General features: G+C 36.8%; 1 long non-coding RNA gene across 1 annotated transcript; it reads left to right on the top strand.

The window, feature by feature from the left end:
* LOC141542949 (uncharacterized) lies at window positions 1–27,430 on the top strand. Its single transcript, XR_012482280.1, has 3 exons — window positions 1–769; window positions 23,393–23,677; window positions 27,271–27,430. It is a non-coding gene; the product is annotated as an uncharacterized LOC141542949 (long non-coding RNA).
* Window positions 27,431–27,537: the final 107 nt, after the last annotated feature.

The following is a 27,537-nucleotide window of genomic DNA, read 5'->3' as shown; positions in this document are numbered from 1 at the left end:
AAATAACTGAAGACAAATTTGAACTCACAAAGATGAGTTTTCCTGACTCCAAGCTCATGCATGATCTAGCTGCCCTGATAAAGACATCTGAGGGTCAAATCCATAATCTGTTTTTTTTAATGGCCCTAGCCAGCTAAGAATGACTTCTACATTCTTAATTACAACAAAACTTTATTGTAAAATGTTAGGATTACTAGGTGAGAACTCAGGTTGTCTGGACAATGATAAGGCGAGAATTCAGGTTGTCTGGACAATTACAAGGTGAGAACTCAGGATGACTTGATAGTCCTCTGGCTCAGATTCTTAAGAGGAGCAAGCTCATTGGTTGGAGTACTTCTTCCCAGAAACCCTTGCATTATCCCACGCCCATTCTCTGGGAGGATAAAAGAGGACAGCACTCCAGAAAGAGAAGAAGACTCTGCACTACATCAGGCTTGACGGGGCTCTCTGCAGGAAGGGAAGTCACTTCTCTGGACAAGAGTTAACAGCAATTGCCTGGAGACAACGGTTCACTACAGGAAGAAGAATCTGTCCAAGAGATTTGAGTTGACACAGCAGATCTCTTCCCAGAGAGCGATCGGCAGCGTCTGGAGACAACAGACTTCTTGTCTACATTTGGCGTCCACACGTGGGGCAAGGACTTTTGCTTATCCTGACAAGAGGAGCTAGACCAGACCTTCGCAATTTGGCTCCCGAATAGGAACAGACACGGTCCTGATTCCAGTGGAAAAGCCTCCGATCCAGATCTCAGTCTCTCTGACCCAGAACTGTGAGTAACGAGGAAACTTTGTTAAAGATTAAGTGAGCATGCTAATAGATAAATAAGGAACTTAACTTGTTAAGGGCTAAACCAGCAATCTCTTATAGCTGAAATGGGGCAGATGTTAGCTAAATTCAATCCCTTGACCTCAGCCGACTCAACCCCAGCCCCAGAAGCAACCTCAGCTCCACCCCCATTCAGGAGTGGTACTATAGAGAGTATAATCAAGATAATTGAGGAGCCGAGTTTACTTGTAACCTGGGTACAGATTGCTAAACTCTTGGCTGCATTAAGACGCACATCTCCTTGGTTCTTAGAGGAAGAAAAGATAGATGTAGATAAATGGAAGCTAGTGGGATTTGAAATGAAAGAATTTCATGCAAAAAATGGGCCTCGTTCAATTTCTGCAGAAGTATTTTATATCTACAACATAGTTCAATTAGCCTTAAACTATCAAGCAAGTTGTAGGAGAAGGAAAAGTTTTAAAAATGAACAGAGGAGTAAGTGTGAAGAAAAAAGGAGAGATCAAGATCTTGCCCTAGAGCAAGAGGATTTAAATGAGGAATTAGGGTATGATTCTCTTGAAGAAGCTTCAACCCTGCCTAGAGAGCAGATTATTGACAGGCCCACATCAACTCCACCTTCAGAGGTGGAGGAAGAAGGAGGAGGGGAAGAGGCAGAAACACAAACAGAATTGCCTGTGAAGCAGCCTAAGCCTATGACAAGATTAGAAAAAGCATTGGTTAAAGCTAAGAGAGAAGGACAGGATATAAGTGATTTTTTACATGCATATCCTGTGATTGAAGATATTGACTCTGTAGGTCAAAAAAGGAGAAAATATGCACCTTTAGATTTGAATAAAATTAAAGATCTGAAAAAAGGTTGTACCCTTTATGAGGCTACATCAGCTTATGTTAAAATGTTACTAGATGGTTTGTCTTATGAAGTCCTAACCCCAAATGATTGGAAATCCATAGCAAGGACATGCCTGGAACCTGGAGAAAATTTAATATGGCTTGCAGAATTTCATGAATTATGTAAAATTCAAGTCAGATGCAATTTGGAAATAGGAGTTAACACACAATTTGAGCACTTAGCTGGTGAAGGTCGGTATGGAGAGAATTCAGAACAGATTAATTATACCATGACAATATATGAACAAATTGCTAAGGCTGCAATAAAAGCTTGGGGTGTTCTCCCTGGACAGAAAGATGTAACGTGCTCTCCTGGCAGTTACAATTACTAGTCTGTCCTAGACCCACCAGAGTACCTTTGACCACTGTCCTCTGCAGTGTGAACTCTACCTGGCTCGCCTCCTCTGAGGCCTTCTAAGGTCTCTGGCCACAATCTCTTGAATCTATAGTTTAATAACCGGTAGCGCACTCAAGAACAGCCACGTGTAATCTTAAAAGCCTTTATTATACCTACTCACATAATGCCCTAACTGATGCCCTGACTTGTTGGTTCCTGAGTGAACACCTGGTCAGAAGACCCATGTGTTCACTACCAAAACCCTTACCTCTTTTGGCTATCCATCTTGGCTTGGCCACCCAGGCTAGGGAGCCAGGGTGAAGAGCACCAGGTTAAAGAGGCCGCCTACTGCCTGCAGTGGGCTTATATAGGGCCTGTGAGGTCACACACACAGCCAATCAGCGAGAGAGTCACCCATTACGAAGCTATCTCAATATGGCCAGGATCCCGCCCAAGGGCAGTCCTAATATCCACAGAAATGACTTCCGGGCCTCAATCTCCCGATGTGCTGTGGCACCCATTTAAAGGCCCCTTACAGAAAGATCGCGGAGAGGCTTTCACTAAAATACAGCAAGGTCCCAATGAACCTTTTGCAGATTTTGTGGGACGTTTGCAAACTGCTATCAAAAGAACTATTGGAGAAAATGCAGCTACAGAAATAATGACCAGATATCTGGCTAAGGAAAATGCCAATGAGATTTGCAAAAGAATTATATGGGGATTAGACCAAGATGCTCCTTTAGAGGAGATCATAAGAAGCTGTGCTACAGTGGGAACAAATGCTTTTTACATCCAGACGATGATGAACGTGGAAAGACAGGGTCCCTCCTGGCAAGGGACTTCTAGAGAAACTCGGCGATGTTTTCAATGTGGAAAAATTGGACATCTAAGAGCTCAGTGTAGGTATGGAGATACAGTGAGAAGACAGGGTGAGAGAAGACCTAAAACTCCATGTCCAAAATGTCACAAGGGTCTCCACTGGGCCTCTGAATGTAGATTGACCCAGGGAAATGAGAGTCAGGGCCTAGCTTCAGCCCCCCAAGTGGGGCATGATGACAGCCGAGGTTACATCCAAAGAATTTTAAGACATGATCAATCAGCCAAAAGGCAATCAGATCGAAGAAACGGATTGAAATTAGGAAAAATAGAGTTGTGTGCAGTAGAGACTACTGAGATACTCCCTGGAGAAGTGAAATCTGTTCCTGTTGAGCCTATGGATCCTTTGCCTCCAGGCACAGTAGGCTTAATCATTTCACCTTCTTAGAGTGCCTACAAAACAGTGTCCATCCATACACTGATGTGGGAAACTGGAGAACGTGTAGCTAATATCCCAGTCACTAACACAGGTAGACAATGTGTGATTTATCAACCAGGAGAAGTAGTAGCATCAGGCTTATTGTTACATACCCCTAATAAGCAACCTGGTGATAGTCGCCTAGATTCTGACTCCAGTGAACAAAATCCAGGAATATATTGGACAGCAGCTGTGACAGCTGACAGACCTATGCTTACTATTTATATAAATGGAATACCATTTGAAGGATTGGTAGACATGGGTGCAGATCATACAGTTATTAGAGATGCCAATTGGCCCAATCACTGGCCAAAGATTAATGCAGACACCTACATGTCTGGGGTAGGAGGATCAATCGCAGCAGAAGTTAGTGCTAGGCCTTTGAGATGGATATTTGAAGGTGAAATAGGAGTTTTTACTCCTTTTGTGGTTGAAAAAATCCCCATCAATCTGTGGGGAAGAGACATTTTACAGCAGATAAAATTACAAAAAAGCACTTCGGCTTCTTAGGCAGGGCTGCTGTTGAAGGCCTACCTGCACTTTCACCGGTTCCTATTCAGTGGAAGACTGATTCACCAATGTGGGTAGAACAGTGGCCCTTAAGAAGTGATAAAAATTCAGGCCTTATTAAACATAGTGAACAAACAACTTGACCAAGGACACTTGCAGCCTTCTCTAAGTCCTTGGAATTCCCCAGTATTTGTGGTGAAAAAGAAATCTGGAAAATGGAGGTTGTTAACTGATCTAAGAAGAGTAAATGAACAGATGGAAACTATGGGAACTCTTCAGCCTGAACTTCCATCTCCTACTCAGTTGCCAAGAGAATAGCCTCTTTGGGTTATCGACATTAAGGATTGTTTCTATTCTATCCCTCTAGATAAGGAGGATATGAAAAGATTTGCTTTTTCAGTGCCTAGTGTGAATTTGGCTGAGCCTTATAAAAGATATGAATGGACAGTTTTGCCACAGAGAATGAAAAACAGCCCTACTATGTGCCAAATGTATGTTGCTGCTGCTCTTGCTCCAGTAAGAAAAGCATTTCCAAAAGTAATATTGTTACATTATATGGATGATATTTTGGGATGTGCACTTGAGGAACAAATGTTAGAAGCATGTCTACAAAAGACTATGGAAATACTAAAGTACTACAAACTGCATATAGCTACAGAAAAAATTCAAAGTCATGCTCCTTTTCAATATTTAGGATATGAAGTATATCCTAAGACACTCACAGTACAAAAGCTTTCTTTAAGAACAGAGAAGTTGAACACCTTAAATGATTTCCAAAAATTAATAGAAGATATCCAATGGATGCATCCAGTGTTAGGCTTAACTACCAATCAACTACAACTTCTATATAACATTTTAAGGGGAGACAGTGCTTTAAATTCACCATGCCAGCTTACAAAAGAAGCACAAGAGGCTTTGAGAGAAGTTGAACTGGCTTTATCCAATGTGGTTGAAAGAGTCACTCAAAAACCCTTGGAAATATCAATTTTTGCTACAAAAGAGGCACCCACAGTAGTCCTTCATCAAGGAGACAGCGTGAACCTCCCAGCACAACCAGAACAAAGCCTTACTCCTTACTCAGTGCTTGTGGCTAGGATTTTATTAAAGGCTATTAAGAGAGTAACACAATTATCTGGAATAAGTCCTGAAAAAATATACACATTCTATACTAACGCACAAATTAATGTATGCTGTGAGACCATCCCAGAATGGCAAATTTTATTGGCCACCGCTCCAAATTTTGTACATGGATCTCCATTAAAGACAACCTGGCTACTACATAATTGGCGATGTATTTTTGAAGAAAATGTTTCTAAGGTTCCTCTTAAATGACCAACAATCTTTACAGACGCCTCCAAAGAAAATATTTGTGCTGTATACTCTCATGATTTAACCATAAAGAGAGTAGTCAGGTCTCCTTTTCAGTCCATTCAACAGAATGAATTATTTGCTATCATGCTAGCTCTTACTTATTACCCAGGAGACGTAAATATAATTACTGATTCAGCCTATTCAGTAGGTGTAGTACAAAGAATTGCCACAGCCCAAATAAAATTTGCAGCCTCCAATATTTATCAGCTCTTTAAGGAACTTCAAGAGCAAGTGAGAAAACATCCAGGCAAGATTTATATCTTGCATGTCCACTCACATAATGGACTTCCAGGTCCCATTTTTGATGGCAATTCAAAGGCAGATAGCCTTCTAACCATGTTAGCCAGTACTCCTTTATTTCAGGAAGCACAAGAATCTCATTCTAAATATCATCAGGCTGCTCGAGCTTTACATTTACAATTTGGAATCACAAGAGAGGAAGCTAGGAGCATAGTAAAAAGCTGTACAGCTTGTCTTCCTTTCCATGCTCCTACACTCCCTCCAGGGAAGAATGCTCGTGGTTTGAGACCCAATGAAATCTGGCAAATGGATGTGACCCATTATAAATCTTTTGGTCGTCTATCTTTTATTCATGTCATGGTAGACACCTTTTCAGGATTCACATTTGCAATGCCAGCAGCAAAAGTGACAGCCCGAGTGGTCATTCCTTATGCAAGCATTTGCAATTATGAGTGTGCCACAAGAAATAAAAACAGATAATGGACCTGCATATACTTCTAAACATTTTGTACACTTTTGTGCACAGTATAAGATTTTACACATTACTGGCATACCCTTTAATCTTCAAGGACAGGCAATAGTAGAGAGGAGAAACAGAGACATTAAGATGCTCCTCCAAAAACAAAAGAAAGAGGTAGCCACAGGTAACCCTAAAGAACTTCTAAATCTAGCTCTTTATACTATTAACTTCTTGATTTTTGACAAAGATGCACTGGCTCAGCCAGATAGGTTTTATAACCCACCAGAAGGGCAGTGTCCAGTGCGAGCAGCTCCACTGTCCTTAGATAATTGCCAGGTGATGTGGAGAGATCCAGAAAGTGGTAAATGGAAGGGACCAGATAGGTTAACTGCCTGGGGGAGAAGGTTTGCTTGTATTTCTTCAGCAGGAGAAGGAATCAGATGGGTGCCAACGAGTCATATTCGCCTTGTCCATCAGAGAGAGACAGAAAAAGAGAAAGACCTCAAAAATAAAGGAGAAAATCTAAGAAACATCTAGCACTGAAAGAGCATGGCTAATAAGAAGACTGTTAAAGAACTTTAAAAACCAGCAGGAATCATTGGATTTCCTAACACAAGATGAGACTAATGGACAATGGACTTATGGACATTTATAAATTCTCAATTTATGATTATTTGATCATGTTATTTGTTATATACTTCTAGCATGTATTATGTTACTATGTTACTATGTGCTTATGTAATTTATGTAATTATGTGTAATACCTCCCATATTGATGGATTTATGTTTCAAGGTCATGACTATCCTATGTTCTAAATCAAAAGAAAGGGGGAGATGTTAGGATTACTATGTGAGAACTCAGGTTGTCTGGACAATGACAAGGTGAGAACTCAGGTTGACTTGATAGTCCTCTGGCTCAGATTCTTAAGAGGAGCAAGCTCATTGGTTGGAGTACTTCTTCCCAGAAGCCCTTGCATTATCCCACGCCCATTCTCTGGGAGGATAAAAGAGGACAGCACTCCAGAAAGAGAAGAAGACTCTGCACTACATCAGGCTTGACGGGGCTCTCTGCAGGAAGGGAAGTCACTTCTCTGGACAAGAGTTAACAGCAACTGCCTGGAGACAACGGTTCACTACAGGAAGAAGAATCTGTCCAAGAGATTTGAGTTGACACAGCAGATCTCTTCCCAGAGAGCGATCGGCAGCGTCTGGAGACAACAGCACGCTACAGTAAAATGTAAAAACTATAGGTCCTAGGCCTTTTGAAAGCCACTGATCTACTTATAGTTTGCTAATTTCTAGAGCATCACAACTATCAGTAGGAAAGTGAAGCATTCAGTCATATGGTTGCTTTGCTTGTATGGTGCCAAATAATTAGTTTAATTTAATTCACCTTAACTATTGGATATCTGTTGTTTCTGTTATGGAACTGACTGAATAATCTTGCTGTCTGGGCAGGAAGACACTTGGCCCATTCTTTCTTTAACCCAGAGAGTCAAATATATTACATCAGAGTATTTATTCAATCCATTTGTAATTAGACACTTGGGAATGGATAGTTTTAGACAATAACAATTTTATTGCCCCCCTTCACAAATTATGATTATGTAATATATTCAATTTAATCTTTTTTTTCATAAAATAGAGAATGGTGATCTCTTAAAACACAAGAGCTTAGAACTGTATATGATCATCTAACTTCCTTCCTATATTTGAATAAAGCAGCTAAATGGCACCATAGTACACAGAGTGCTGGGCTTGTAGTCAAAAAGACTCATCTTTGTGAGTTTAAATACAGTCTCAGAGAGTTACTAGCTACATGACCCTGGACAAGTCACTTAACCCTATTTGTCTCCGTTTCCTCCTCTATAAAATGAGTTAGAGAAGGAAATGACAAACTTTTCCAATATCTTTGCCAAGAAAACCCCAAATTAAGTCACATAGAGTCAGTTATGACTGAAAAAACACAGAAGAAAACCACAAGGCAATATAGCATAGTAGACTATTGCTTGTGGAGTCAGAGAGCCTGAGTTCATATCTTGCCTTTGCTATTTGCAGAGACCTTAAACAAGTTACTTAACTTCCTGGGGCTCAGTTTCCTCATCTGTAAAAATAAAGGGTATGGATCTGGTAGTCTTTCAGCTCCCTTCCTAGCTCTAGATCTATAATCTAGTGATATTATAGTGAAAACAAAACAAATGGACTATTCAGTCATGTCAACACAAAACTAAAACCTAATCCAAACCCAACTTAAAAATGATAAATCTGGGGCACTCTTTAGATTGCTTTTAAAATTTTAAAACTTTTTAATTCAGTGCTTTAACCTTGTTGAGTCATAATAGGAATCAATGACTTGATTTTAATATCTATAATTTGGCATGTATGCCAGGGCACAACTGAAAGTTATCTTTAATCCCATGTCCTTACTAGTGCAGGGTCCCACGAGACCATTGTGTCTAGATTAGATTTTTTTAGGGGTAACAAATTAGATGATAAAAGGAAATGAAACAGTTACATTGTACCATGTCTCAGGAAATAATAATTATGTTTGAATAGTTAAAGAGATTTCAAGCAGAGAAAGATTATAGTAAATTGTTCAATTGTTCCAGAAGTTATAAGTAGGAGCACTAGGTAGAAGTTGAAGAACAGAAGATTTTCTTTTTTTGATTTAAGGAAATATTTCTTAATCATTGCACATTTCTAAGAGTGAGATGGACTAATTTGGAAGGTAGTGAAATTCCCACCAATGGAGGGTAACAAGTTGTAGAGAATTATTTTAAATGATGATACTGAGGTTAAGCCTGAATTTGATGAATCTTAATTCTGAAACTCTATGATGTCCACTGTGGGGCATCCTTTCTCTAAGAAATAATTCAGTGGATAGAATTAAAATCAAAAGCTTTATGCTAGAGCTGAACATAGCTTTATCATCATATAACTCTTCTAATTCTGACACAGACAATACCTTGACTCTGAAGCAATATGGTCCTAGAACCACAGCCAACATTCTCCACTTAAAACACAATAGGAAAGAGAGCTTCCCAGTAAAGTCTCCCTTTAGACTGTTGGTATGCACAATCACTGTGAACTCTATATACATTTTACTCTCTATAAACTGGTCTGATTTATGACATATCAAATTCTTCCATCCCTTTTTAATTCTCACATTTGGTGGCAAATGCTTTTCTCATTGAGTAATTCTGTAGTAAATAGACTTCCATATTAGGAAAAGAAAAGAAAAAAAAAACACACAAAACTTACATATTCAAATAATACTTATTGATGTGTATTGCATATAGTAAATTGATTATCAAGAAAGGATATTTTATATTTGATATAGTTATTGAAAAGTATTTTATATAGTTAACTGAAACTAGGAAGGATATTCCATGTCTTTATTGAAGGATATTTTACATAACCAACTGAAATTATAGTAAAACTAAAAAGAAGATGTGCTGTAAATTTTCAAATCAAATTAGTGATTTTCACAATGGATCTGATAACTATGCCCTTCTCATCCCTTCTTAACTGGAATATTTTAAGTGTCCTCTATTTACTGAAAGATTAAGACAAGCAGGAAAGGGATAAACCATGTACTTTTACTGTAATTGGTCAGTCTTATTCTTCTTACAGTACTTCTCAGGGAAAATTGTGACAAGCCTCTCGATGACAGAAAAAGAAGTCTGGAGAAATAACTGGTGTAAGAACTGCTAATAATGTGGACACTGGGTTAACCTTTCCTGGAGGTGAAAGATCCCCAGGTGTTTTATGTGGCACATGTTTTCTCAATGCATCCCAATGCAATAATTTTCCCCTCCCTAACAAACACACCCCATGCATGCACATGCAGGAGAAATCAAGTGACGATATTGACTTTGTTGACCAAAAGGGGAAGGGATGGAAGAAAGGAAAAAAAAGGGTAAGGGAAAGGAGAGAAGGGGGAGAAAAAGAGGAAATGAGGAAAAGCTACAGTGTAGGTAATTAGCAGAGAGAAGGCACCAGTATTAAGGGGGACCAAGAAGGGCAGTTTGCAGAAGGTAGAATTTTAGCTAGGGTTTAAAGGAAGCCAGAATGTAGAAAAGAAGATGGAGAAAATTCCAGGCATGGAAGACAACCATAAAATTCCCAGAGTTGGGAGGTAGAGCATCTCATGGGATGAACAGCAAGGAGGCCAGTGTTGCTGGATCTCAAAGTATGTGGAGAGAAGTAAGGTGTAAGGAGACCATAGTGGTTCTGAGGTAACTTTTTCCCAGATCTCCCCACATTAAGCCTCTGATAAATCAATATGAAAACCTAATTTTAAAACTTATAATCAGCGCTTCTTGGTCTATGTGCTAGTTAGCTTTGGATGTAATAATGGTATTTGGAGAGGCACTATCATAAGTTTCTTTACACTTTTATAAGAGATTACTATATAATTGAGGATTATCATTGACATGGTTTGCATATCTCCCTTGAAAAACTATAAATGACAAATAAAGAGTATAGTCAGGCAATAATATATGGATCACTGAATCACTGAATGTCTTCAGGGATATACCTAATACTTGTCATCTCCATTCCTCCTAAATCTTTTTGTAATATTCTGCTTAGGGTGGAGTTTTAAATTGATCCAACCATTCTGGAGAGCAATTTGGAACTATGCCAAAGAGCTATAAAACTGTTTTTTTTTATCCAGCAGTGGCTCTACTGGGACTGGGTCTCTACTGTATTGGCAAAGAATTGGCCATCAGTTGGGAAATGGCTGAATAAATTATATTTTATGAATGTAATGGAATATTATCATTCTATGAGAGATGATGAGCAAACTAATTTTAGAAAAGTCTGGGAAGACTTACATGAACATAAGTGAAGTATTTACATAAGTGAAGTGAGTAGAACCAAGAGAACATTGTACACAACAGGATTATGTGATAATCAACTGTGATGGACTTGGTTCTTTTCAAACATGGTCATTCAAGGCAATTCCAATGAACTCATGGTAGAAAGAGAACTGTGGAGACTGAATGTGGATCAAAATATAAACAATTTTCACCTTTTTCTTTGTTAATTATTATTAGAAATAATTTTCTTTTTTTTCCTTTTTAATTTTTTTTTATTAATTTTATAATTATAACATTTTTGACAGTACATATGCATAGGTAATTTTTTACAACATTATCGCTTGTACTCCCTTCTGTTCCGAATTTTCCCCTCCTTTCCTCCACCCCCTCCCTAGATGGCAGACATTCCCATACATATTAAGTATGTTATAGTATATCCTAGATACAATATATATATGCAGAACCGAATTTTTTGTTGTTGTTGTTGTTGCAAAGGAAGAATTGAATTCAGAAGGTAAAAATAACCTGGGAAGAAAACAAAAAAAATGCAAACAGTTTACACTCATTTCCCAGTGTTCCTTCTCTGGGTGTAGCTGATTCTGTCCATCATTGATCAATTGGAACTGGATTAGATCTTCTCTATGTTGAAGATGTCCACTTCCATCAGAATACATCCTCATACAGTATTGTTGTTGAAGTGTATAATGATCTCCTAGTTCTGCTCATTTCACTCAGCATCAGTTGATGTAAGTCTCTCCAAGCCTCTCTGTATTCATCCTGCTGGTCATTTCTTACAGAACATTCATATACCATAATTTACCCAACCATTCTTTAATTGATGGGCATCCATTCATTTTCCAGTTTCTAGCCACTACAAAAAGGGCTCCACAAACATTTTGGCACATACAGGTCCCTGTCCCTTCTTTAGTATTTCCTTGGGATATAAGCCCAGTAGTAGCATTGCTGGATCAAAGGGTATGCACAGTTTGATAACTTTTTGGGCATAATTCCAGATTCCTCTCCAGAATGATTGGATTCTTTCACAACTCCACCAACAATGTTGGTGGTTTCCCAGTTTTCCCAGTTTTCCCACATCCCCTCCAACATTTATCATTATTTGTTCCTGTCATCTTAGCCAATCTGACAGGTGTGTAGTGGTATCTCAGAGTTGTCTTAATTTGCATTTCTCTGATCAATAGTGATTTGGAACACTCTTTCATATGAGTAGAAATAGTTTCAATTTCATCATCTGAAAATTGTCTGTTCATATCCTTTGACCATTTATCAATTAGAGAATGGCATGTAGAAATCATTTTCTTTAGGAATTTAATTCTACATTACTGCTGGCATTTTGAAAAAATCTCTTCACTTAGATTCCAAGCTGGTTGTTATTGTTCTTAATTCCTCTCATGGGTATATTGGAGTGTAAGCACAATTTTAAGTGACAGATATTTTAAAAAATATATCACCTAAGTTCAAACAATACTGGCATAACCACACAGAATAGGATATTGTCAAAGTTGTCCTACAGGGAAAGAAAGATTAATAACAAAATAATAATAGTAGTAATACTAACAATGGGCAGCTGGATGAATAGATTGCCACATCTGGAATCAGGAAAATTCATCTTGAGTTCAAATCTAATCTTAGGCAATTACTAGCTATGTGATCCTCTTCAAGTATCTTTTTGTCTCAAGTAAACTGTTTGCCTCAGTTTCCTCATATGTAAACTGAACTAGAGAAGGAAATGCCAAATCAATCCAATATCTTTGCTAAAAAAAAACAAACAAAAAAACCCAAATGGGGTCACAAATAGTTGGACAAGTCTAAAACAACTGGACAACAAACACTATCCCTCACCCTTGACCTCTCAGAGAGCCATCCCATATAGCAAAAAAAAAAAAAACCAAAAAAAAAAAAACAAAAAAAAACATTTTTTAGGATAAAAAAAGACCCAAAATATGAACAATGTGTAAGATTTTTCATCTGTTCAAAGAGATGAGTTGAAAATATCCTCTCATATCTATTATGTAGAGCCATGATTGTTTTTTGTAATGTTTTATTCAACATTTTTGATGAAGGTATTGAAAGCTATCCCCAGATAGGATAAAGATATTCTCCATATAGACTTCAGGAGTATTAAAGATCATATGGTATAAAAGACAGACTATGAGAAGCAAGGGTAAGATTGATGTAAGGCAATTAAATGTAAGGGAGAAGCCCTTGCAGGGATAATGAAGAATTCCATACTTTGGAAAGGATTCCAAGACTTTAAGTAACTCAAATTATATATGAAGATACCAACAAAGACAATGAACTTGACCCTACAACACAGATTATACAATGACCTTATTCCTCAACTACTCATTTTGCATAAAATCAAACACTAATCTTGGAAATCTAACTGGTTGGTTACAGTAATTTAGGGTAGGGTCCCTCCCTCAGGCAACTTAGCTCTGAACCAGGAAGAAATTTTGAACAGAAAATAAAATAAAATTTCTCCTTCCTGCCTAAGAGGGGTAAAACTTCAGAGTTAAAACCCTGAGGGAGCAGAACTAGAAATGCTTTCGCCATTCTTAGGCTAAGGACTTCTGATATGATGTTTGTTTTCTTTTAGGCAGGAAGTGAGGAAAGGGAAAACAAGGGGATAAACATCTATATATCACTTGCTTTGTGCCAAAAGTGTTGTGGGATCATGTTAGCTTCTTTTTATTTAATAATTCCTTCAATTTCAGATCTGGGTTCCTTCAATGAAGCACTCCACCCTTACTTATGGTAACCATACTAATATATTTCCCAGATTCCTATTGAATCTCTTTCAGCTATGGTCCCATATATCTGAAGAGAACCTCTATAGAATTTTAAGCCATTGATTATGCTGATCACCCCCCTCTCATTGAATAAAGATAGTCTACAAATACAATATAGCAAAAAATATATTTCAAAGACAATATTGATTTACTACCTATGTTTGCACATCTTTTAAACTCCAATTAGGATCAAATTCATACAAACACTGTAGAAGCAAGATAATTTAGCCACTTTAGGACAGTGAATAGATAAAATGATTTTATTTTTACAATTTATAATCCTACTTCTAGTAGGAGGAGGGTTATTAGCAATTTATATATTTTAAGATTTCAAAAGATGAAAGTATTATTATAATCATATGAGAGCACAAAAGATGCTATTCAATCTATTGTTTATTAATTTTTAAAGGTATTTGACTCAATAGAACAAAACGTGGCCTTAAAGACTTTCCTCATATAAAGTTGTCTCCTACGCATATGTTAAAATTACATAAGATTCTATGACAGATGCAACTACAGAAATAATTTTCTTCAATAACTAACTGAATACTGACATCAAGCTAGGCATAAAACTAGGAGACATATGTTCACCTAAGGTGTTCACCAGTTTTATGGAAGATGTTCTGCACAGAATACAAAAAAGTCTTCCTTACTAATGTTTCAAATATTCCTATTCCAAGATAAGCTTGTACTAATTGCATCAAACCACAAGATCAAAGCCTCCCCCTGAAATCCACTGTAACTAAAAAAGAGATTAATTTAGCTATCTACTGTGAAAAAACAAAGTAGATTTAAAACAACAACACATGTTGCTTGCCTTACATACAATTGGAAAGCAACTCATTGAGAAGTGTTGGAAGGGTGTGTGTGTATATGTGTGTGTGTGTGTGTGTGTGTGTGTGTGTGTGTATACATTCCATAATACAAACTCACCAATTACTTCTAATCTTGTCTAAAATTAGTCAGGATTATATTATAACTGAGAACCATTATAGCAAAGTACAAATATGCACAAATGAAGAACTAGACTAAAAAAAGTTAAATGATTTGTCCAGGGTTACATAGCTAGTATATATTGGAGACAAAATTTTACTTAGGTCTTCCTGGAATAGTTCAGGGTAAACCTGCAGCAGGACTACAGGAATCATTAATATTTAACTACTGGTCCCAACATCACCCCACCTGTACTGCTCCACAGCATTTTAATGAACACCCTATTAAGAAGACAGAAAGACCAGAAAATCCTTTCTTATTAGGACACCACATTGATACTGACATGGTGATGCCAGTACCAAAAGAAATGTCATTGTACTCTGCCTGAATCATTCATTTTTGTATAATAATTTTGTACATTATCTAATGCAAGATAATGCATGTGATATAATGTCATGTAAGTATAATTTCTTGAAGAAGAATATAGTTTAATATATTTTAAAATATTTAACATATATTGGATTACTTGTCATCTAGGGGAGGGACTGGGGGGAAGGAGGGGAAAATTGGAACACAAAGTTTAATTATATGTACTGGGTAGTAGTATATATTCATTGATCATTCTCTTGCAATCTGCCTCTGACCTCAATATTCAGGTGAAACTACTCTTTTCAAAGTTATCAATGACCTCTTAATTGTTAAATCCAGTGATTCTTTCAGTTCTCATCCTTGTTGACCTGGTGAAAGGGAGGAGGACTAAGATCTGTGACTTTTTACTGATATATAAAATTCCCACATTAAAGGACAGTTACAGTGTTCTTTAGAGTGCCTTCCTAAATGCATTGACCTAAAGAATCATACTTCTTGTCCTTTGTTACATAATTCATGTGACACAAGTTTAAACAATCTAGAAATTAATATTCTTCTATGAGGTTTCAGTCCTATTATCACTGTTAGACCTAGGGTTACATAACTCACATATATATGGCTATGCAATTTAACAGATAACATAATTTTATGAAATTTTCATTGGTTACTACTTACAAAGGCCTGACTCAATCCAAAGACAATAAGGAAAGAAAAAAAGGAAAAGAGAAAAGGAAAATAATAATTCCCTCTGTAAAGGGAAAGTCATCCCATTAAGGTTCCCAACAGGGATAGTATTGCTGGCATTGGTTGAAAGTTACTCCCTTCACTTTGATGTAAGAAACCAAACTGTCTAGTCAGAAACTTCTCTGAGTCCTTGCAATTCATTCATCACCTAAATTTTTCCAGGAATAATTACAACATAAAGAACATGATAACTGGGGATTTGGGCAAGAATTTTCAACGGGTCCTTTCCAACATTTTCCCAGTTATGAGAAATTTCAATCCATCCAACATTCCAAGTGGAGAATTCAATTTTCTAGGACTAGCAGACTAGCTTAAACTAAATCAAACTCAGGAATGACGCAAGGTGGTGGTGGAAAGTGGGCTCCCAAAAAGGGATTAAGTACTTTGGGTAAATTACTAAGTGTTTCTAAGCCAACAAGCAAATTTCATCCTCCAGACCTATAGTCCATAAGGATTTCAGGGAAACTTTTTGGACTCATGTCAAAACAAAGCAAAAGTTTAGATCTGTTCAAAATTTTTTTTAAATTAACATTTAATTAAATTATATTCTTATTAGACTGTGATGAGCTCATTGAGAACAGGAACTATCTTGCTTTTTCTTATATCTGCAGCACTTAGCACAAAGCCTGGTACATAATGGATTTTTATTGCTTGTTGACTGACTGTCAACTAATGATATCTATTATATGACTGAGCGATTATGAATATAAAAGTTGATATAAGTAATATCTAACATTACTTAAGTGTAAATGCAAAAGTTTTATTAAGAAACTGGCCTGAATCATAAAGGAAACAACACCAATAAACTAAAAAAAAAAGAAAAATGTTAATTTTTCTCCAATGGACTCCTACAATCTTAGGAGATCCAAGAAAAGCTTTGCATAGGTAGTTTCTCTAAAGGGATCCCACTAATGTGATGGACATCAGGATATATTCTGATACAATTACCACTACCAGAGAAAATTGAAAACAAGGAAGGGATTTCTCTCTTCTGCCCATCTCTTCTCATCAGCCATTACATGTTACAATTGAACTACTTCTTTGGAGACATAATGTCCAAAACAGATTAGAGACAGCATCAGAGAAAGACATAGAAAGTTGGGACAGAAAGCACCTGAGGGGAAGAGCAGTAAAATGACTAGCCCAGCAGTGAGTAAATATGAGGCTTTCACAAGAAGAGAAAGTTAGCTGAAACCCTCTACTATGAGAGATGTTTGTGTCTTTGGATACCTGTTCCCTATGTATACACTTCACTACTTGTATTTTAGGTTCCTATGTACTATTCTATTGATGCAAAGTGTATTTGTGGGAAAGAGAAAGCAAGAGCCTTATTAGTTATTCCTCCCTTTTCCATACTCTTGTTTTCTTTGATAACTGGGAATGGCTGAAAATTTAATATTAAAGAGGGAAAAGGACTTATCAAATGTGAGATACATTTCTTTTTTTTTTAAATTAATTTTATAATTATACATTTTTTGACAGTATATATACACGAATAATTTTTTTTATAACATTATCCCTTGTATTCATTTTTCCAGATTTTCCCCTCCCTCTCTCTACTCCCTCCCCTAGATGACAGGCAATCTCATACATTTTACATGTGTTACAGTATAATCTAGATATTATATATGTGTGTAAATCCAATTTTCTTGTTGCACATTAAGTATTGGATTCCGAAGATATAAGTAACCTGGGTAGATAAACAGTAGTGCTAATATTTTACATTCAATTCCCAGTGTTCCTTCTCTGGGTGTAGTTGTTTATGTCTATCATTGATCAACTGGAACTGAATTGGATCTTCTTTATGTTGAAGATATCCACTTCCATCAGAATATATCTTCATACAGCATTGTTGTTGAAGTGAGTAGTGATCTTCTGGTTCTGCTCATTTCACTCAGCATCAGTTCATGTAAGTTTCTCCAAGCCTCTCTGTATTCCTCCTGTTGGTCATTTCTTACAGAGCAATAATATTCCATAGCCTTCATATACCATAATTTACCCATCATTCTCCAATTGATGGACATCCATTCATCTTCCAGTTTCTAGCCACTACGAAAATAGCTGCTACAAACATTTTGGCACACACAGGTCCCTTTCCGCTCTTTAGTATTTCTTTGGGATATAAGCCCAGTAGTAGCACTGCTGGATCAAAGGGTATGCACAGTTTGATAATTTTTTGAGCATAGTTCCAGATTGCTCTCCAAAATGGCCGGATTCTTTTACAACTCCACCAACAATGTATCAGTGTCCCAGTTTTCCCACATCCCCTCCAACATTCATCATTATTTGTTCCTGTCATCTTAGCCAATCTGTGAGATACATTTCTAATGACTAATGACACAATGTTGAAAACTGAATCATAGATTTTGACACTCTTGCTATAAATACACTCAGAAGAAAGAAATCACAGAGAGATGAAAGGACAGATCATGAGTCCTCCCTGAGGAGGGAAAGAAAGCAGCTGGTAGAATTGATTTCATCCTATATCCAAAGGCAAAAAGAAACATCATTTCAAGGGATATTTAGTCATCCCATATTGTGATGCTCATGATAATATGTATAAAACCCCATTGGGTTCAGTTGCTGAAAATGAAGAGGCAGAGAATATAAAGAACTTGATATGATCCTTTAAATTAAATCAACATTCACTCTATTACTCAATGACTACAAAGCAAGGAGCAATGGTAGAAGGTATGAAAAAACATATAGAAGAGCATGGCTGAGGGAAAAGGAAAAAACTTACAGACTGTATAGGAAACTGTATAACTTTATCAGCCAATCAGTCAGTAAATATTTATTAAGCTATGTGCCACGCATTGAATGCTAAGGTACTGTGGATACAGAGATTTTTCCTGCCCTGGAAAAGTTTATAATGTCAAGAAGGAAAGATTTGCAAATAACTATGTTATAAATGCTTTTTTTGAAGGAAGAAAATAGATGTGGGTTATGTAAAATGTCAAATAATACCACAAAAATGAAAGCAATAATAAGATAAAAACAATTATAGTATCTTAGAGGTATGGTGCTTTGCAGTTTACAAAGTACTTGCATGTGCTTTAGATGATTTTATTCTCATAAACTACTGTATGAAGTAATGCTCTTAGAATTGATCTATATTCCTCAATCCAACATTTAAGACATATTTGTACTGATGTGAATTTTGAATGAAGTTCTTCAGGTGCTGGAAATGATCACTGAGTAATTTGTTTTCCAAGAATTTTGCAGCTGGTGAAATGATGTGTGGCCTGTAAAGAGCAACTAAATAACTCAAAAAGCAACAATTTGAAAAAGGATAGCAAGTTAAAATAACACTTGGTCTAGTGCTCAATCATGTTGGAAAAGAGAATTCCATTTTAAATAATTAACACCTAACTACATACTTTCACAACATGAATTTGTGAAGATAATTGCAACACTTCTCTAAACTGGCAATTTCTAAAACACACCCAGGAGGCTTGTAAAATGTTTTGGTTTCTTTTAGTCTGCAAGTTCTCTGTATTAAGAAGAAAAGAAAAAAAAGAAAATTGGAGAAGGAAGAAGATTTGTGATTTTATTAGTTTAATGGAACTCCAAGGGTGGAAATTCCATTCAGCTGATGTAGATTGTAAATTTGTATACAACTTCATAATCATTGAGAGTTGCTTCTAGTGCTGAGAAGTTAAATGATTTGTCCATTGTTTTTCAGTTTTGTCTGACTTTTTGTGACCCCATTTGGTTCTCCATTACCTGTTTTGGCAGAAATAATAGAGTGACAAAAATACATTTCCTTCTTCAGCTTACTTAACAGATAAGGAAACTGAGGCAAACAGGGTTAAGTGATTTGCCCAGGATCACATAGCTAGCAAGTGTCTGAGGCCATATTTGAACCCATGTCTTCCTGATACCAGGGCTGGTGCTTTGTTCATTGTGCTATCTTACCAGCCCTATTGTTACACAGCTAATTTGAACCAGTTTATATGCTTTCTTTACTCCCAAGAGAAGCCCTCAAACCTAAACCAAGTTTCCTCTATTATTCAGCAGGCTGACTTTTCTCCCCTTTACTTTTCTTATAATTTCAGAGAAGGAATTTTTAAGTGACTTTTTCATAGATAGACACTGAAGCTCTCCAAAGCTTTGGACTGTCTGCATTATGAAAGATCCGGGAATGGGATTAAACAGAGAAAAGAAGCAATGATTTTATGTCTTGGGCTTAGTTTATCTTTAATCTTTTTCCCATTCAATCATTTACATGGGAGAAGGTGAGTGTTGAAAAACTGGAAATCTCAGTTTTAAAATTATTGGACAAATCACCATTACCTGGTTTGTAATCTAATTTTCAGAGATCAATAATTACCAACAATAAGTGTAAATCTTTTTAGGAATTAAAGTGGAGTTGGCCAAGAGACCCAAAGACCAGGGACTAGAAAATTTAGAACAGAGAAGAAATGAAGTCTCTTCTTGTACCAGAGAGCTGGAAGAACACTGATAGTTAATCCACAGAGGCTGGTTCCTGGAACCAGAGACTCTACTGAGGAAGTGAGACTTTCTGATTTAAATGCTGAGTGAACAAGATTGGAAAATCTGAGTAGGAACTTTTAGAACTCACAACTTTTCTAAAAATACATATACATAAATAGGAAAAATAGGAAAAAAGCCTGATTTTTAAGATATAAGATCACAGCCTTTCCCCTGAAGATAAGATAGCCAAGAATGTTTTTTTAAAGCTTTTTATTTTCAAAATATATACATATTCAACATTCACCCTTGTAAAACCTTGTGTTCCAATTTTTTCTTCCTTTCCCTCTCTAAATTGCAAGTAATCCAATATATATTAAATATGTACAATTCTTCTATACATATTTCCACAATTATTATGCTACACAAGAAAAATCAGATCAAAAAGGAAAAAAAAAATGAAAAACAAAAAACCAAAAACAAAAAGCAAGTAAACAACAAAAGTGAAAATACTATGTTGTGAGCCACACTCAGTTTCCACAGTCTTCTGTTTCAGTGCAGGTAGCTCTCTCCATCACATGACCACTGGAACTGATTTGAATCACCTCATTGTTGACACCTCTATCAGAATTGATAATTTTATAATCTTATTAGTGCTATATACAATGTTCTCTTGATTCTACTCACTTCACTTAGCATCAATTCGTATAAGTCTCTCCAGGCCTTTCTGAAATCATCCTGCTGATTGTTTCTTATAGAACAATAGTATTCCATAACATTCACATGCCATAATTTATTCAGCCATTCTCCAATTGATGGGCATCCACTCCAGTTCTTTGCCAATACCAAAAGGGCTGCTACAAACATTTTTGCCTGTGTGGCTTTTTCTCCTTTCTGATCTCTTGAGGATACACGCCCAGTAGAGACACTGTTGGATCAAAAGGTATGCACAGTTTCATAGTTCTTTGGGCATAGTGTCTTATTACTCTCCAGAATGGTTGGATCACTTCACAACTCTACTTACAATGTACTAGTATCCTAGTTTTCCCACATCCCCTACAACATTCATCATTATCTTTTCCTGTCATCTTAGCCAGTCTTAGAGGTGTATAGTGATACTTCAAAGTTGTCTTAATTTGCATTTCTCTAATAGTGATTTAGAGCATTTTTTCATATGACTAGAAATGGTTTTAATTTCATCTGAAAATTATCTATTCATATCCTTTGACCATTTATCAGTTGGGGAATGGGTTAGCCAAAAATTTCAAGAGAGATAACAGAGCAGCATCTAACAGACATCACAAAATGTCATTGTTTCTGACACTGTTCACCTGAGACAATGCAACTAGCTGAGCAGTGAAAGAAAGTGGAGGATCTGGAGGGAGCAGTGTGATGACACATAGAAAGTGGGCATGGCTATGCAATATCAGAAATATGAGTTGGCACTCTGCAGATTTGGCTTCACCACCATGCATATGTATGGTGAGTGTATCTCTGTGTGTGTGTAGGTGTGGGAGGGCCACACCATCACTTGCCAGTCCTAAAAGTGCTGTTGCTACTTTTGATGAAGAAAAGGCAAACCCTACTGAAAGCTGGAAACCTGGGACTGTGAGGTGAGGACAAAGGAAGAACACATTAACACACTACTCACATTCTTTCTGAGCAGAATTATTCCTTTCCAATAGTGAGTTCCCTGCAGCAGCTAGGTGAATTAGAGCATTACAACCATTGTTAAAGCACTGGCCCTGGAGACAGGAAGACATGAATTCAAATCTGCCTTCAGATGCACACTAGTCACTTAACTTTCTCTAATATAGAATGAGGACAATATAATAGCTCACAAAGAGTTTTTGTGAGGATCAAATGAGGTTGTATTTGTGAGTTCTTAGCACACAGTGCCCAGCACATAGTAAGCACTATATAAATGCTTATTCCCTTCTTCACTTCCATCCCTTTGAAGAATCACAAGATCTTGAAGAACAAATTCCCACTCTCTCCTCCCTATCAATTATCCCCACAATGTCCCATTCCTTATTTTCACAAGAATATTCCTGTGTCCTCTTGATCTTCTGTTGTATAATTAACAAAGTTCCTTTCATATTATATTTCTTCATACAATTCTTCCATCTTCTGAGTCTCATTGAGATCTGACTCCTTTAGAAAGATGAAGTATCCCAGACCTTTCATTCTAAGTCTGTTTGCATCTTGTTGACTTAGTGGTCCCAGAGTTAAAGTCTCATTAGGGAAATAGGCGAAGATAAAGAGAGGGTAGCACTGGAAAAGAATATTATCCAAGGGGCAGAGGCCTCCTTGGCATAGCAAGCATGGCATAACTGGCATGTCAGGATCTCTGCAAAGAAAGGATTTTAGATTAGCTCTTTTATAATAGGAGCTTTGGCTATAAGCTAAAGGGGCTAGTGGGTGGAGTTCCAAGTTGGCTCCATCTATAAGCTGGGTTTCAGCTTGAGCTGGAAGTTGAAACAATCTTAGAATTGAATGAGTGTTTCTCCATTTCAATGGGATTGATATCTACAGCTCTGGACTCAGCTAGCCTCACCCAGACAACAGAAAGAAGCTGCTAGTCCTCGGGTGAGGTCCCCACAGTGGCAGGATTCAAGGAGAATTTGGACTTCAAGGAGTTTTAGAGCTTTTCAGGGTCCCTTCTTCACTTTGACCGTGTTCCATTACCAACATCTCCAAAATTCTTTTATCCTCCCAATTTCCTATCATTCTATCTTTCCTTCTATATTTCTTTTCTCAAATCTATTCTTTGTTCTCTGTGATCTACAATCTTGCTTCCCACACTTCACAATCGCTTTTTATATTTTCAGACAATCATGTCTTCTCCCACTATATTCTTTTCATAAGCCATTTCAATCCCATACTGTCTTCTATTCTTGATTCCCTTGTTTTCTCATCCTATTGCTGTTCCGATTTTGCCAAACCCCAACCTTGGATTAGTTTTACCATCTACTTCCTTGAGTGCTTCTGAATAAGACTGGAGGAATTAGCTTAATGTACTACCTGGGTCCCCTCCAATTTATGTTGCACGATCTCAACTAGGATTTCACTGCAGGGGAAATCTTTTTACTCCCTTCCCCAAGCCCTTTAAGCTTCCTTTTGTATGTCAACATCACCCATTAAATTGCAAATTCCTTGGTTATCTTAGTTTTATTTTTTATTTGGATCTAAGAAGAGATTAGAGGTCTCTTCTAATTCTAAATCTAGGAACCCAAGAGGTCCTATTTTACTTTTTTCTTTGTTTTCAGTGCTTAGTCTAATATCTGGCATTAGTACTTGCTTAATAAATATTTGTTGATTGATTGTGTGTGCTATTCATTTATGTACTTTAATTATGTGTTCCTTCTATATACTCTTCTGCTTCCCAACCAGCCTCTACAGCTATCATAGAGAAGAACAAGCCTTCTGGAGAAGGAGCCCATCTTTCCCATTACCACCATCACCAGCTATCAACTAATTGCCATCCACAAGCAAAGAAGGCCAAGAGTCCTGGGAGCAATAGAATTTCCAGATCTCTAGCTCTAGATCCAATCTAGATCCTGCAGCTATCTTCTTAGGGAGCAAACCTGTGGAGAAGGAACCCATCATCCCTACTATCACCATGCCTAGTGAATGCAAACCAACTGCTTTTGACAGAGCAGTCAAAAGGTAATCAAGGTAATTACTGTTTCTGGTACTATGGGACCTCAATGTGCTTTATTTTCTTGTGGTATCCTAACACTTCTCTATGGGCATATCCTCCCTCCAGGCTAATTATTAATTGGGTTTCCCTGGGAATGCTCTTTTTTTAAACTCATCTTTCAACCACCAGTGCTAAAATTTCCTTGAATCCTTGGGCCCTCTTCTTTGCTGCCTGGGACCATGGCCTTTGAAGATACTCCCTTCCTTGAATCTTTCAGGTTGGCAAGCTCATTCTTTTAGAGACCATAAAACAGACCCATTGTCAATCTTTGGCCACTCAGCAATCAGCTAGTCTTTTCATGTTATCTGGGAGAACCTTTTGTACATCATAAAGGAATAAAAGGATGTAGATCTATTTTGGTACCTCAGCTAATGTCAGAAAGATTAAGTGATTTGATTCTCCTGTTAACTTGAATTTATTTTGGGTGCAATGTATGAGAAAGTTGACTTCTGCACTTTTGGCATTCTTAGCCTACTCCAGGAGAATAAAACCTTCCTGTTCTGTCTTCCCCTCCTCCCACCAAGATAAGCTAATCCTTGTTTTGAATTTGAATTTGAAATCTAGTTAGGGAAATTAGATGAACCTATGTAAAGTATGGAAAGAATGGACAAATAATGAACTGGATGTTCTAACATGCCCATTAACTGCTTAATCTTGGGAATGTTATTTGAACTGTTCCACCCTTTTCCTCATTTCTAAAGGTAGTTGGTTGGATTAGATGATCACTTAAGGGTCTGTGAATAAAAAAAATATCTCATATATTATTTCTTCCAGAGTAATATAGTGAAACCATCAGCAGTTCTTAAATTGCAATGATTCTGTGATTCAGCACTCTGGACACATCCTTTGCTGATTACTAACTGTTTGAACCATTCTCTTATCTGTCTTTCTATAAATCTTCAATAATAAAGAAGATTGCTTTTCCTGGTTCAAGTTCTTCTCCCTGACTGATCTCCCTATTGCATATTTCACCAATCTAGTTCATTTTTCATACAGCTGCCAAAGTCATTTTCCTTAAGCATAGATCTGACCATGTTATTCTTCTGCTCAATAAGCTCAGTAAATGTCTCTAGAATAAAGTAAAAACTCTCCCATTTAGCTTTTAAATCTCTTCACAAACTGACTACAACTTTACTATATATATATATATGTATATATGTATATATATATATGTTTATATATATGTATATATATACATCTATATGTACATATATACTTATATATTTAAAATGTATTTTAATTTCAATTTTTCCAACCTCATTATATATCACTTCCCCTCCCACATCTGGCCAACTAACCAAACTATCCTTTTTTCCCTTCCATATGATATTCCATCTCCCACCTTTTTGTTTTTATTTTCACTTCATAGGATTCTCCTCTTCCTTCTCTCCTTTTTCTTCCTCTTCCTCCTCTAAGATGTATGTCAAATACTACCTTTTACCAGAAGCCTTTCCTGATCTCCTCAAACATTAGTGCCCTTCCTCTCGAAATACCTTATGTTAATTTATATTTATTCAGCATTTATTTATGTAATCCTATTGCTTTTCAAGTCTGGGTAGGTTTTCCTCAAGTTATTCTTATATATGTATATGACTTAGTCATGGTTGAAGAGATACAAAAGGGATTATAGATTCTCAAAGGATCATGAGTCAAGTAGTTTATTACTCAGAGATATATAAAAGTATGTGTGGCTAACCTCCTCTGCAGACCCTGGTTACTATTAAGTGGCCTGTGTACCTTGGCAAAGATATAACCTGACAGATGAATTAACTGAGGCAAATAAAGTCAAGTGACCTGCCCAAGATCACACAGCTAGTAAATGTCTGAGGCCAGATTTGAACTCAAGAAGATGAGTTTTCCTCACTCTAGGCCTAGTGGTCTGTGCATTTGTCTCAGTGAGGGCCTAGTAACAAGCCAGCCCTCATGATATATAAGTTCTCTCTAACTCCCAATCCTCCCCATAATTATTTGAATATAAGCTCCTTAAGAGTAAGAATTGTCTTTCTTTATATTTATAGTAACAAACTTGGCTATAAGTCATGCAATATTAACATCCCTAAAAAAAAAATAAGATTGTAGTTATCACAAGTATAAGAGAAGCATGAGAAGCATAAGGTGCAATGCATTATTAACCAAGGGTTATATAAAAAAAAAAAAAAAAAAAAAAAGGAAAGAAAAAAAAAAAGAAAGGGAGGGAGGGTAAGAAGGAGGAAGGAAGGAAGAGAAGAACAGAGGGAAGAAGGGAGAGAGGAAGGGAGGGAGGGAGAAAGAAAAAAGAAGGAAGAAAAAGAAAGAAAGAAAAAAGAAAAAGAGAGAGTTATGAGAGAGTTGCATGAGAAAAGAAGTGGGATTGTCATATGGAGAGAGTGAGGAATCACAGATAGCTAACTAGTGTAGTGTGCCCCACTGTTATCCATGCATTGTCAAGAAAACTAGAGAAAGATATCTCCCTCTCCTCCAAAATGCCATCATGTTTATTGATCGTTTGTGGAAGATTTACAGGAAGACATGGACAAGAATTATGGAAGATGAAACAGGGAGGTACAATGAAGCATTTGTGCTGATCACTGGTTATTGATTCATAATTGGTCTATCTTCTTTTCAGATTGTGCATGTTCTTGATGCCTTTTCCTCTGCAATACATAGTTTATAATAAATTGCATTTTTTTTAATACAAAGCATGTTTTTCTATTGCTCTTTGGGCCACCTATAATTTTCATTGAAATTTTGATGTTGCATGATTTAATGTTCAATAGCATTGCTGGAAAAGCACTTGGGTATCATATATAGTTACACACACTATACATATATGCACAAAAGTGCATATACAAGCACAGATGTACAATACACATGCACATGTGCATACTTGACAAGGGGAGCTCTGAAACTCTCTTTCTTTCTCTCTGACTTTGGGGGAGAGAGACCTGAGAGACCCACCCCAGGGAATCAAGATAAAGTGGTTTCATTCTGTTATCTGGATGGGACTGGTTGAGTCCAGGACCACTCCTACTTAACCAGAGGTGGAGATTTCTATTTAACTCTATTGAGTTGGAGATTAGCCCAGGGACACTCATTCAGTTCCAAGATTTTCTATTCTGATTCCAGCTCAAACTTCCAGAGCCAACAAGAGCTGCCCCCAGCTTCTAGCCAACATTTCAATTACAAAAGGGGGCAGTTGAGTTCAATGTTTGGCAACAATTTTTGGGGTGTTACTCTTCAACTTAGTGGGTCTCCATGCATACTATGGATATACCTTGATATCTGAAATCTTTGTTTAGAATGAAAGAAATTAATAATTAAAAAATCATTTGCACTTCTTATTTAATAGTGTTATTTTAGGGCCAAGCCTAACCTTTTGATTTTCACAATTCTATTTTTTGCAAATTGGCCAATTGTGCATTTGGAATTTAGACATCTCCAACTGTAACTGAATCAAACAAATGCTAAAGAACTGAATATAATTGCTTGTTTTGCATTTCTATAGAAATATATATTTGCAAAGTTTGATATGTAAAATCTATGAAAAATGCTTGATTGGTATGCTTACAGTAGATCATTTTATGTCAAGCTTTTCACAGTTAATTTTGATGGAGGCCAAGGAGCAGTTGCTCTGATTTCAACCACTGAAACATCAGGAGCAGCAGCAGGGACAGCAACAAATGACGATCAAGAGAAAAAAGTTATTTTGGGTGTTGAGTACAAAATAAACAGATAAGTTTGTAACATGACTTCTTTATGGGTTATATCCTTCAGATGAGAAAGAAAAATATTTATGGAAGATTTTATCAGTTGTTTATGTTTAAGGTATCATGAAAATATTTTCAGAATGCATCAG

This window comes from Sminthopsis crassicaudata, chromosome 5, assembly GCF_048593235.1.
Source record: "Sminthopsis crassicaudata isolate SCR6 chromosome 5, ASM4859323v1, whole genome shotgun sequence".
In the NCBI taxonomy this organism is placed as follows: domain Eukaryota; kingdom Metazoa; phylum Chordata; class Mammalia; order Dasyuromorphia; family Dasyuridae; genus Sminthopsis; species Sminthopsis crassicaudata.
The sequence above is the reverse complement of the archived record's forward strand: the minus strand, read 5'-3'. Positions and strand labels throughout refer to the sequence as shown.